Source organism: Mauremys mutica, unplaced genomic scaffold (assembly GCF_020497125.1).
Source record: "Mauremys mutica isolate MM-2020 ecotype Southern unplaced genomic scaffold, ASM2049712v1 Super-Scaffold_339, whole genome shotgun sequence".
NCBI classification, from domain to species: Eukaryota; Metazoa; Chordata; order Testudines; family Geoemydidae; genus Mauremys; species Mauremys mutica.
The window spans coordinates 171765-185425 of record NW_025423358.1 but is presented as its reverse complement, the minus strand read 5'-3'; positions in this window follow the sequence as shown (position 1 = coordinate 185425).

Sequence of the window (13661 nt, the reverse complement as noted above, 5' to 3'; positions counted from 1 at the left end):
TCGGGACCCCGGCCCGGCCTGGAGGATGGAGACCCCAGCGACCGGTGACCTGGGGACCCAGAGACCCAGCTCAGGAGTTGCAGCCGGTTCTGGCCAGTGGGGGACAATGGTCTGCGGGGAGAGGACCCCGGTGACCTGCCCAGCCGGCTCCAGCCAGAGGGGCCAGAGGACAGAAGAGGGGAGAGGAGACCCAGGCGACCCTGTGTCCCTGGAGAGGAGACAATGGACAGAGGCGGGGTTGGGGCCGGGGGTATCGGAGGCCCAGCTGGGAGCAGGGGGGCTCGGGGCTGGAGAGGGGGGAGCAGGCAGAGCCCCCCTGGCTGCAGGGGGACTGGGATGTGCTGGGCTGGGGGAGGCCAGGCCTGAGGCCGGAGAGTTTCCTGTGCTGGGTTCAACCCCCAATAACCCTCCTGTGTTACGCTGGGGGAGAGTCGCTCCGGGCTAGAGAACAGGGCGGGGGTGGGGGGATCGTCCCCTTTGGGGGTGAGGAGGCCCCGGGGGCCCAGAGCGAGGGGACTCCCTGGGGGGCCCACGGCAGAGACAGACGTGCTGAGGCCCAGAGAGGTGCGGCTGCAGGAGGTGGAGGGGCCTGTCCCTGGGAGAGGGGCCCCCCGAGAGGGGCTGTCGCACGGGGCCACGAGTGGGCCCGATCTGTGAGTCCGTGACAATTACACCTTCATCAGCTCAGCTCTCACCCATTCACCCAGCCCAGACGTCGTTAACTTGCTGGCAAGATACTGTGGGAGACGGGATTAAAAGCTTTGCTAAACTCCAGGACTAACACGTCCACGGCTCCCCCTCACCCACAGACCCTGTTATCTCCTCACAGAAGTCAATCAGTCTGGCCAGGCCCGACCTGCCCGTGGTGAATCCAGGCTGCCTGTTCCTGATCACCCTCCTCTCCGCCACGTGCTGCAAAGTGGATTCCTTGGGGACCTGCTCATCTCCTTGTCTCTCGCCGGCCTGCGTGTCTGGGCCCGATCCTGCTTTCCTCCCTTCCCACGGGCCCAGGCTTTGTCCCACTAACCATTTAGCAAGGGGGGGGGCTCCTGGTCCCTGTTCTTCCTTCCCGTTCTCTCTTGTCGCTCGGGGCGGGGGGGGGGGTCATTCTGCCGGGTAGAGAGCGAGGAGACGGCACCGGGGCAGGCGTCACCTTACACACCAGGGCACCCGCCCCGACCTACCCAGTCCTAACCCCGTGTAACAAAATCCTCTGAGCAGCCCTACCCCGGCACCTTCCCTCACTGACTCCCAGCAGCGTGAATTCTGTGACAGACAGAAACAAGGAAGGAACCAGGGAGACCAGACAGATAAACGGGAAGTGGGGACGGAGCGATAAGCAATGAAGAAATGAGGATTTCACACCCACAGCTGATAAGTGGTTTCTTGCCAGACAGACGCCATCAAACTAAGTTTTCTGTAACCAGTGTCCGGTCGGTGCCTTTCCCTGGGGGAGGTGGGGGCCATTGGGCCGGGGTCTCCGTCTCACCAGCCCGACACAACACTGGTTTAACGTGGGGATGTGACTTCCTGCTCCTCCGCTCATGGTCGCTGCTCGGCTGCTCTTTGAACCTGGCTGGGGACGAGGCCTGACCCGTACAGGGCCCTGCCGGCCTCCATGCCCCTGCCCCCAGGGGACGATTTCTCCCCCGTGTGACCCCCCCACCTGCATCTGCCAGGGCCGGACCCCCCCTTGAAGGAGCAGTGGGGGGGGCGGAGACGCCTTCGTTATAGACAGGTTTCAGAGTAGCAGCCGTGTTAGTCTGTATCCGCAAAAAGCACAGGATCCTTGTGGCACCTTAGAGACTAACAAATTTATTTTAGCATCAGCTTTGGTGAGCTACAGCTCACTTCATCGAATGCATAGACTGGAGCACACTGATGGGCGATACATACAGAGAACAGGAAAAGGTGGCAGTACCCAAACCAACAGGCAGAGTCCAATCAATTGAGATGAGCTGTCGTCAGCAGGAGAAAAAAAACCTTTGAAGTGATAATCGAGCTGACCCATAGAAGGTGTGAGGAGAACTTAACATAGGGAAATAGATTCAATTAGTGCAATGACCCAACCATTCCCAGTCTCTGTTTAAACCTAAGTTAATTGTATCTAATTTGCATATTAATTCGAGTTCAGCAGTCTCTCTTTGGAGTCTGTTTTCAAAGTTTTTTTTGTTGCAAAATTGCCACCTTCAAGTCTGTCACTGAGTGGTTGGAGAGGTTGACGTGTCTCCCACTGGTTTTTGAATGTTATGATTCCTGATGTCAGATTTGTGTCCATTTATTCTTTTGCGTAGAGACTGTCCGGTTTGGCCAATGTACATGGCAGAGGGGCATTGCTGGCACATGACGGCATAGATCCCGTTGGTAGATGTGCAGGTGAACGAGCCCCTGGTGGCGTGGCTGATGTGATTGGATCCTATGATGGTGACCCCTGAATAGATATGTGAACAGAGCTGGCACCGGGCTTTGTTGCAGTGATTGGTTCCTGGGTTAGTGTTTTTGTTCTGTGGTGTGCGGTTGCTGGTGAGTATTTGCTTCAGGTTGGGAGGTTCGCTATAGAGTCCGTCTGGAGTTCCCCTGAGGCTGCAGTGACCAGATTGCAACCCTGCCTCCCCCACTCCTCCCCCGGTGTCTGGGTGGGGGCGGGGGGGGGCGGGTGAGTCCCCCCCCCCCGGGGCAGGCAGGGCTGTCGGGAAGGGGGGGCAGGTGCCAAAGGGGCCGCACCCCCTGCCCCGTCCCTGCGCTGGGCCGGGCAAGGGAGGGGCTTCGTGCCAGCTCCACTCCCCCCCCCCCACTTCCCCGTCTCCGCCCTTTGCCCCCAGCCGGGAACCAGGCGTCTCTGCTGCCCCGGCGGGTCCCGCAGCAGCGACGGGCGATGGGGCGAATCCCCCACAGACCGGGCGGCCCTTGGCCGGGGATTCTCCTGGCAGGTCGGGGGTGGGGAGGAGCAGGGGGGGAAACATGGGGCTCTGGGTGTCTTCCCCAGGGATGACCCCCCCCGTCACAAAATCTGCACTGGGGGGTGGATTCCTGGAGGCTGGGGGGGGGGGCTGGCCACGTGGGGAGCCTGCCCCCAAACACAGACCCTGCCCTGTATGTGGCATCCCCCCCTCAAGGGATAGTAACCCCCCCCCGCGCGCACACAGATGTGGGGCTCTGGGTCCCTGAGCCAGGACCTGCCCCAGCCTATGTGGATGGGGAGTGACCTGCCCGACAGCCGCTGCTCTCACAGTCGGTATCTGCATTGATCCTGCCCCCAGGGCCCCACTGCCGGCTGCACAGACCTCCCCACGCAGACCCCACTCCCCCGCCCTCCCCAGATAGAGCCCAGGAGTCCTGGCTCCCAGCCCCACCCACCCCCGCTCTAACCACTAGCCCCCACTCCCCTCCCAGAGCCGGGGAGAGAACCCAGGAATCCTGGCTCCCAGCCCCCCCGCGCTCTAACCCACCAGCCCCACTCCTGTCCCTCAGCTAGGCATAGAGCCCAGGAGTCCTGGCTCCCACCCACCCCTGCTCTAACCACTAGCCCCCACTCCCCTCCCGGTGCCGGGGAGAGAACCCAGGAGCCTGGGCTCCCAGAACCCCACTCTTTCCCATGTAGCTGTGTAGCCTTACCATAAAGTTTGCAGCTGGGTAACAGCTCACTACTGCTGCCAGGCAGCTGGGTCTGAATCCTCCAATGGGCTGTGGGGCAGGAGCGAGGGCTCCCCTTGCGCTCAGGCTGGATCCAGCCGCTCCCCCCAGTGACGCTCTCTGTTCCCTGCACAGAAATGCTGCCCAGGCCCAAGGTGACGCCCGACCAAACCCAGGTGCTGGAGAATGGGACCTTCCCCCTCATGTGTAACAGCTCCCCCAGCGCCGACACCGAGCGCCGGCTCCACAGCTCCCACTGGCTGGGAGCCTGTGACGAAGTGGGACTGGTCTTACTGGGGTGCTGGGTGCAGTTCTTAAGTATCTAGCAAAGCAAAAGGCCGGTGCAACCGAATGCCTGACACTCTGTCTCCTAGCAACTGATGGCCTGGGCCTCTCCCCTGCAAAGGTGCAACTGAAGGAGTTGGAGACAAAGGGGTCCCGGGAAAGAAGCGGAGGCGAGAGGAGGGGCTGGAGGGGGTTGGGCAGACTGGAGCTGGCTGGGGAAAGAAGGGAAGGACAGACAGGGCTCTGATCCCCGAGGGGGGCTGTGGGGCTCCTGGGCCCCCAAAATGGACCTAACCGGGGGGATCCTGTTATCTGTGCCTGCAAGACCCTGTCCTGGACTGTGTTCCTGTCGGCTAAATAAACCTTCTGCTTTCCTGGCTGGCTGAGAGTCCTGGGGAATCGGCAGGGAGACCGGGGGTGCAGGGCCTGACTCCCCCACACTCCGTGACAGAACCACAGCCAATGGGAGCCGTGGGACGGGGCCTGTGGGTGGGGGCAGCTCACGGAGCCCCCTGGGCTCCCTTACGCCTGGGGCAGCAGGAACGTGCCGGCTGCTGCCCAGGAATCGCCTGAGGTCAGCGCCGCCCGGATCCTGCACCCCGAAACTCCTCCCACACCCCTGCCCCAGCCCAGGGAGAGTGCGGGAGAGCGAGTGACGGAGGGAGGGGGGGATTGACCCGAACTGCAAACCCTGCGCATGATGGAAACCACGTCCGGTGGGGGGGGCGACAGCCCCATAGTTCCAGCACCCACGGCAGGACCTGAATCAATCCGTGCGGGGGGGGGGTCTGTGCTGTGAGCCTGGATCCACAGGGAGGGCAGCCCCACAGGGCCCCTCCTGAGACTGTCCCCTCCCAGCCGCACCCGCCCACTTCCCCTTCGGCTGCTAGGGAACAGAGTGTGTGTGTGTGCGCACGCGGTCGGGGGGGGGTGACTCTGCCACTTCCGGGGGGGTGTCTGTCCCCTGGGTCTCACGCTCCTTCACAGCCACCCCCACTCCTGCTGGTTACCCTCAGCCCCTCCCAGCGGGTATTGCTGAACCAGCCGATTGCAGCATTTCCTGCCCGTTCTCTGCACTGCCCGCAGCTGGGAATTGGGGGTGGGGCAGAACTGGGAGGTTGACCCATTGGCTGGATGCTCCCAAGTCACCAGAAACCAAAGTGTTAACAGCACAGCCCGGTTGTCAGTAGGGACCAGCGTTAACAGCACAGAGACGGGGATGGGGCAGCTGTTGGCTCTCCCAGAGCAATCGGCTCAGGCTCTCTGCAGACTCAGGCAGCACTGGTCATATCTGGGTCACATTTTCAGGGTTTTCTGTGAGGCCTCCCAGCATGCACTGGGCTCCCATCATGCCCCAGGCTCTCCTTGGCATGAGCCTGGGTCTCTCTTCGCGCTCCCACAACTCCTGTCACAGCCAGGTGGACACGCCCCAGGCTGGCGTTGGGCCCTGGGTACTTGCCGAGTCAGAGGTCCCAGGACACATGCTCCCGGCGCAGAAAGGGGAAATCATAGAATCATAGAATCTCAGGGTTGGAAGGGACCTCAGGAGATCATCTAGTCCAACCCCCTGCTCAAAGCAGGACCAAACCCAACTAAATCATCCCAGCCAGGGCTTTGTCAAGCCTGACCTTAAAAACCTCTAAGGAGGGAGATTCCACCACCTCCCTAGGTAACCCATTCCAGTGCTTCACCACCCTACTAGTAAAGTTTTTCCTAATATCCAACCTAAACCTCCCCCTCTGCAACTTGAGACCATTACTCCTTGTTCTGTCATCTTCTACCACTGAAAACAGTCTAGATCCATCCTCTTTGGAACCCCCTTTCAGGTAGTTGAAAGCAGCTATCAAATCCCCCCTCATTCTTCTCTTCTGCAGACTAAACAATCCCAGTTCCCTCAGCCTCTCCTCATAAGTCATGTGCTCCAGCCCCCTAATCATTTTTGTTGCCCTCCGCTGGACTCTCTCCAATTTATCCACATCCTCCTTGTAGTGTGGGGCCCAAAACTGGACACAGTACTCCAGATGAGGCCTCACCAGTGCTGAATAGAGGGGAATGATCACATTCCTCGATCTGCTGGAAATGCCCCTACTTATACAGCCCAAAATGCCATTAGCCTTCTTGGCAACGAGGGCACCTGTTGACTCATATTCAGCTTTTCGTCCACCGTAACCCCTAGGTCCTTTTCTGCAGAACTGCTGCCCAGCCATTCGGTCCCTAGTCTGTAGCAGTGCATGGGATTCTTCCGTCCTAAGTGCAGGACTCTGCACTTGTCCTTGTTGAACCTCATCATATTTCTTTTGGCCCAATCCTCTAATTTGTCTAGGTCCCTCTGTATCCTATCCCTACCCTCCAGCGTATCAACCACTCCTCCCAGTTTAGTGTCATCTGCAAACTTGCTAAGGGTGCAATCCACACCATTCTCCAGATCGTTAATGAAGATATTGAATAAAACTGGCCCCAGCACCGACCCTTGGGGCACTCCACTTGATACCGGCTGCCAACTAGACATGGAACCATTGATCACTACCCGTTGAGCCCAACCATCTAGCCAGTTTTCTATCCACCTTACCGTCCATTCATCCAGCCCAGACTTCTTTAACTTGCTGGCAAGATACTGTGGGAGACTGTATCAAAAGCTTTGCTAAAGTCCAGAAATAGCACATCCACTGCTTTCCCCTCATCCACAGAACCGGTTATCTCATCATAGAAGGCAATTAGGTTAGCCAGGCATGACTTGCCCTTGGTGAATCCATGCTGACTGTTCCTGATCACTTTCCCCTCCTTTAAGTGGTTCAGAATTGATTCCTTGAGGACCTGTTCCATGATTTTTCCAGGGACTGAGGTGAGACTGACTGGCCTGTAGTTCCCTGGATCTTCCTTCTTCCCTTTTTTAAAGATGGGCACTACATTAGCTTTTTTCCAGTCATCCAGGACCTTCCCTGATCGCCGGCCGGTACCGAGCGGCCGGGCTGCCCACACACAGCGCACAGCAGAGTAATCGCTGTCCTGGCAGGACCTGGAACGGGGCCATAACATGACGCGGGCGTCCAGATTCACCCGGGTTCTGCTTTGGGACAATAACCGACTGGTCGGCGAAGGGACGAGCCGTGGAGCTCACACACCCGGCGTTCAGTAAAGCGTCTGCCACGGAGCCCCGTGGGGAATCCCCCCCCCGCTGTCGGGGTGCTGGGGACCCCCCCACGCTGCATGTGCTGGGTCAGGAGCCAGTGAGGGGCACTAGGGACCCCCCCCACTGCGTGCGCTGGGTCAGGAGCCAGTGAGGGGCGCTGGGGACCCCCCCACGCTGCGCGCGCTGGGTCAGGAGCCAGTGAGGGGCACTAGGGACCCCCCCACTGCGTGCGCTGGGTCAGGAGCCAGTGGGGGGCGAAGGCCGCGGGCGGTGCTGATCGGAGACTCACTGGCCAGGAGGGTTCACGGAGGCTACAGGCGTCCGTGCGGCTTGGTCTGGGGACCAGGCTCGGTCACTAGTTATTAAGGACCGTGGCCATGGAGGGGGAGGGACAGATGGTGGGGGCGGATTCTGCCCTTCCCCTGGGGGGTGGGTTCTCCCTGGTGATTTGGGGGTGTCACTATGAGGATCCTGGAGGGGGGGAACTGGGTGTGTTCACTCCCCCCACCCCACCAGTCACCTGCATCATGGAGAGACACAAATAGCTGATCCCGGCTAACCCTCCCCGTCAGGAGTCAGGATGCAACCAATTCTTAGATGTATAAATTACGTGCCAGGTCCGGAGATGCCGGGCTGTGAACCGCCAGGCCCAGAGGTGCCGGGGCTCTGACCTGCCAGGCCCGGAGATGCCCTGACTGCGCCCTGGCACAAATTAACCTCTGGGCACCGGCCCCCGGTGCTGTTACCCCCACAGGGGGATTGAATCCCAGGGGAGAGGGAGGAGCTGCCCCACATGCAGCCCCATGGCTGAGTGTGGGGCCGGCAACGACACCAGAGATGGGGTGGAGTGAGTGAATTTGGGGGTGGCCCCCCAGGGGCAGGGCCCAGAGCCCCAGGCCAGGAGGGGTTGGCTGCGGGGGAGGGGAGATGCCCCCCCAGTTCCAAACGGTGCCAACACCCCCAGGGTTTCTCGTGGGGTAAGAACCCCCAGGCCGAGGAAGGGAGCTGGGGGGGGGGGCGAAGTTACCTGGGCAGCCACCAGGGGGAGCCAGAGACCAAGATGGGACGATTCTCCCCAGGACTGAGCCTCATGGGAGAGTCCTGCCCTCCCCCCCCCCGCCCGACCCACAGCCCCTGCTATCCCAGCCCTTCCCCACAGCTCTGCCAGTGCCCCTCACTCCCGACCCGCAGCCCCCTGCCAACACAGCCCTGCCCTGCCCCCACAGCTCTGCCGGTGCCCCTCACTCCCAACCCGAAGCCCCTGCCACCCCAGCCCTGCCGGTGCCCCTCACTCCCCACCTGCAGCCCCCTGCTATCCCAGCCCCCCCACAGCTCTGCTGGTGCCCCTCACTCCTGACCCACAGCTCCTGCCAACACAGCCCTGGGCCTCCCTCCCCCAGGACTCCCCATACATAAACCCTCCCCGCTCTGGTATTTAAGGCCCTGGTGTTGGGTTTGTTCCTTGTTCACAGCAGATTCAAAAGTGCCTCCCCCGGAGCCCCCCAGAAACTCCAACAGGGATGGGGCTGGCGGGAGGGGGGGGACCTGGGTCCTTTCCCCTCCAGGGGGCGCTGGCCCTGATCCGGCTCCAGCGTGGGGGACTGGCTGGCTCGGGGACACCCCTTCCCCGCTGGGTCTGACCAACGGGCCCATCCAGCGCGGCCTCCCGTCTCCGACAGCTCCGGAGAACGCGGCAGGAAATGCTGCAATGGCTGGTTTGGCAATAACCGGGCTGGGGGTGCGGTTAGGGGTTCTACCCTGTCCGTTGAGAGGGGGTGGGGGTGGGGGTGTGGGGGTGTGTGCGCACCCCTCCCCCAGCAGTGCCCCCAGCCGGGTTTCCCAGGGCTGTGAGCTTCCCCCAGCAGTGCCCGCTCAGCACCTGGGCACCCCCTGCGTGCGAAGGGCACAGGCAGCGCCGGGCCGATGAAGTTTGAGGAGGAGGCGTCGTTCCAGCCGGGACAGGCCCATCTGGGGGTGTGTGTGTGCGGGGGGGGGGGGGGGGAGATTGTGCCACAAATCAGGGTAATTTACTGGGTGAGTCCATGGAACATCGCCCCCCCCCCCCCTTCTCCTTTATGTCCCTCCCCCGGGTGCGACCTGCCCTGTAAACAGCCTCGTAAAACAGCTCCAGGGAAGGAGGTGATGGGGGGGGGGGCGAATCTCTGCCCTAGGGATGGGGGAGGGGCAGGACTGGGGGGCACCAGAGGGACTGGGAAGGGAGGGGCCGGCCAGATTCTCCCACCACTAACGATGCCCCTCTGCCCGGCCCCCCTTTGCCTTCCCCTGCAGCCCCACAGCACGTCCCTGCCTTGTCCAACCCGCCCCACAGGTTCCCATCCGCCCCCCAGGCCTGCGACACCCAACCACTTCCCTGCCGTTCTCACACGGCCAACCACTCCGCTCCCCCACCCACCCCACTTCCCTCCCCATCCAGCCCCCCACATCCCCTTCGCCAGCCAGCCCCCCACTTCCCCTTCCCCTCTGTTATCACACGGGCCAGCCACTCCCCTCCCCATCCAGCCCCCCACATCCCCTTCGCCATCCAGCCCCCCACTTCCACGCGGACCTGAGGGCACTGACTCACCCAGACTGGCCACCTCTGGAGCAGGGGGGGGCAGGGGAGCTCTCAGCCCCCTGTTAGGTGCCCCCCCATGGGGGCACATAGTAGCCAAACCTGCCCCCCCCAACTCTCCAGGTCTGTGCTGAGCTGGTGCCCCCCATGTGCCCTGTGCAGCCTGGGCCTCTGCCCCCCCCAATCCGTCTGTCCCAGCCCCAGGCGGGGAGGGGCGCGGGGGGGTAATTACCCAGCAATAAGGAACAGCCCAAGGCCATTAGCCGGTCAGAGTCCCCTGGGTGGCGGGGTGGAGCAGGGTGACGTCTGTTCCAGGGTGGCACTGCCAGGGGACCCAGGCGTCCGGGCATGGATGGGCAGGCGCCCCTCCCCCAGTCACATTCCCTCTGTGGCCTATTCCCAGGATTGGTCACTAGGTGGCTTTTCATCTTGGGGACCCAGGTGTCCGGGCCCTGCCCCCTCCCCCGAACCTGTCACATTCCCCTGTAGCCCGTCCCCCAGGCGGGGGCTGTGTGTGGACAGGGGTCACTCCTGGGGGGAGGGGCGGAATCATGCGGGAACCCAGGCAACCGTGGGGGGGACACAGGGGGAAGTTGGGGTTTGGCTCCTTGCTGCAAGTTTCACAACTGGAAACCTCCCCTCCCCCAACGGCCAGGTCTGCACGTCCGTCCGTCTGTCTGGAGGACAGGGGCGTGTGTGTCCGTCCGTCCATCTGTCCGTCTGTCTGGGGGCGGGGGGCGGGGCATGTCCGTCTGTCTGGAGGACAGGGGCGTGTCTGTCTGTCCATCTGTCTGGGGACAGGGGTGTGTGTGTCCGTCCGTCTGTCTGTCTGGGGGCAGGGCTGTGTGTGTCCGTCTGTCTGGGGGGCAGGGGCGTGTCTGTCTGTCCGTCTGTCTGTCTGGGGGCAGGGCTGTGTGTGTCCGTCCGTCTGTCTGTCTGGGGGCAGGGCTGTGTGTGTCCGTCCGTCTGTCTGTCTGGGGACAGGGGTGTGTGTGTCCGTCTGTCTGTCTGGGGGCAGGGGCGTGTGTGTCCGTCCGTCTGTCTGTCTGGGGGCAGGGACGTGTCCGTCTGTCCGTCCGTCCGTCCGTCTGGGGGCAGCGCTGTGTGTGTCCGTCCGTCTGGGGGCAGGGCTGTGTGTGTCCGTCTGTCTGGGGGGCAGGGGCGTGTGTGTCCGTCCGTCCGTCCGTCTGTCTGGGGGCAGGGCTGTGTGTGTCCGTCTGTCTGGGGGGGCAGGGGCGTCTCTGTCTGTCCGGCTCTGGTTCTATCAGGGCCTGGTCCCATAAGCTCCCAGCCAGGCAGGGACAGACGGGCCGGTGTCTCTGCCCGGGGGGGGGGGCCAAACAGGGCCGGGGGGGCAGACGGCAGCAAACGCTGCAGCCCGGACTTGCCCGGCTGGAATGGGGCCTGGCAGGTGAATCAGCGCTCGGGGGAGGGGCGAACAGGGGGAGGGGGGAGGGGTCTGGGTGTGACACCGGGGGAGGCATGGGGGGGGGGTGATTACACACTTGTGGGGCAGGGGGAGGCGCGAGGGGGGTGCTGGGTTTGGGTAGGATGCGGGGGGAGGCGCCGAGGGGGAGGGGTCTGGGGGGTGTTTACACAGTTGTGGGGCAGGGGGAGGCGCGAGGGGGTTGCAGGGTCTCGGTGGGATGCAGGGGGAGGTGCCGGGGGAAGGGGTCTGGGGGGTGTTTACACACTTGTGGGGCAGGGGGAAGGGGTCTGGGTGGGATGCAGGGGGAGGCGCCGAGCGGGAGGGGTCTGGGGGGGTGTTTACACACTTGTGGGGCAGGGGGACGGGTCTGGGGGGTGTTTACACACTTGTGGGGCAGGGGGAGGCATGGGGGGGCAGGGTCTGGATGGGATGCGGGTGCAGGCGCTGGGGGGAGGGGCCTGGGGGGTGTTTACACACTTGTGGGGCAGAGGGCAGGCGCCGGGGGGGGGGAACGGGGGCGCTGCCTTGGGCGCGGCCGCCTGGTTTCATTTTTTTCCCCCCAATTTCCTGCTATTGAAGCTAAACAAACACGCGGAACAAAAGAGTTTTTATTCCTGTCTGAAGCAGCTGAGGGTGTCACGGGGTGCGGCACGGGGGGGGGGGGGAATTCCTGGTCAGGGTGGTGGTGGGGGCTGGGAGCCAGGACTCCTGGGTTCTCTCCCAGCTCTAGGAGCGGAGTGGGGGCTGGTGGGTTAGAGCAGGAGGGGCTGGGAACCAGGACTCCTGGGTTTTCTCCCCAGCTCTGGGAGGGGAGTGGTGTCTAGTGGTTAGAGCAGGGGGGGAGCCAGGACTCCTGGGTTCTCTGCCAGCTCTGGGATGGGGAGATGGGGGGGGTGACGTGCAGGTTCTGGTGGTGACTGGATTTCCAGGTATCTGATCTAACAACTTCTGCTTCTGCTCGTCCTCGTCCCGTACCCCCCGCCCAGTGCGGCTGGGATCTTTCTAGTGAATCTCCATAAAGAGGAACCAGAGAAGCCAAACATCCGCGTTCAGCCACCTGGCCAACAAAACACCCAGTGGCCAGCGCCCAGTGCCAGCCGGGGGACCCAGGAGTCCTGGCTCCCAGCCCCCACCCACTGGGCCCCACTCCCCTCCCAGAGCCGGTGAGAGAACCCAGGAGTCCTGGCTCCCAGCCCCCACTCCCCTCCCAGAGCTGGGAGAGAACCCAGGAGTCCTGGCTCCCAGCCCCCCTGGCTCCCTGGCCTTCTGCTCGCCCTTCGTCCCCCAGCCCAGGACCCTGGCTCTGTGCAGCTGCTTCCCCCAGCGGGACACCCCCTCGTGCAGGGAACTGACCCCCCCCAGCCCTGTCCCGGGGGCGGGCAGTGTCTGTCTGGGCTCCCCAGGGTGTTCTGCCCTGGCTGTCACCCAGCCCGTCTGGCAGGGCCCTGTGCTGTGCCAGGCCCCCACTGCCCTGAGCTAGGCCCTGCATCCCCCCCCCCCCCAGCTCACCAGGGTTCCCCGGCTGAGCCCCAGCCCCGGCAGAGACACCCCCCAGGCAGCGGCACCGGGCACCATGTGAGGACCAGCCAGCACATCCAGGGTGCCAGGGTCAGGCCTCTGCCCGCCTGGCTCCCCCTCACCGCCCTGCCCTGCCCTGGGGAGATTAACCCTTTCACCGCAGCAGGTGGCCATGCTCAGCGAGTGGGGAAACCGAGTCACAGCCAGTGGCCATAAAAATCTGACAACAGCAGGATTCTCTGCCCCCACCCGAGCTGGGGAAAGTTCAGGCCCCGCCTAGCCTGGGTCACTCGCACCTCCAGGCGTGGCCGACACCACCGCAGCCAGCACGTTTCTGCCCCTCCCCCCGGCCGCCGAGCAACGGCGCGATTCCCACCCACCCCGACAACCGGAGCCCGTGGAGGGGCCAGGACCCTCCCGGAGCAGCGTCGCGCCTGCCCGGTGCCTCCCCCTCTGAGCACACGAGCAGGGGCACGTGGGGAGGTCACACCCCCCATCCTGTGGGGGCGACGCTGGCAGGGATGTGAGGGGGGCAGTGACCCCCGCTGTCTCCATGCACCAGCCGCGGCGGCTGCAGGCCGGGGTGTCCTAGGCTGGGGCGGGAGGGGCTGGGTGTGGGTTTGCCCCCCGGAGACAGGTCACAGCTCTGGTGTCCGGGGTCTGGTGCGACTGGGGGCTCCCCACACTGCCTGGCCCCCTCTGGAATCGTCTCCCCCCCAGGCTGTGCGTGTGCCAGGACCCCAATTACCCTCTGGGGGTGAACCTGCTGCCCCGACCCCCAGGGCAGAGCCCCCCCCCACGGTGGGCTGTGATCCAGGGTCTCTGGGTCAGGGGGACCCTCCCCCCCCCCCGGCCATGGCCACCCTCTGCCCAGGTCTCTGTTACCAGCATTTTCTGTCCAGCTGCTTCCCCTTTCCTCAGCGGGTCCCTGGGGTGCCAGGTCACAGCCCTTGTCCTGTCGGCTAATAACCCTGCTGTGTTACTGGCTGGCTGAGAGTCCCAGGGAGTCCCAGGAAGGGGGTGCAGGGCCCTGACTCCCCCACACTCCGTGACAGTGCGTCTGTCTGTCTCCCCGTGTCCTCCCACCCCTGTGT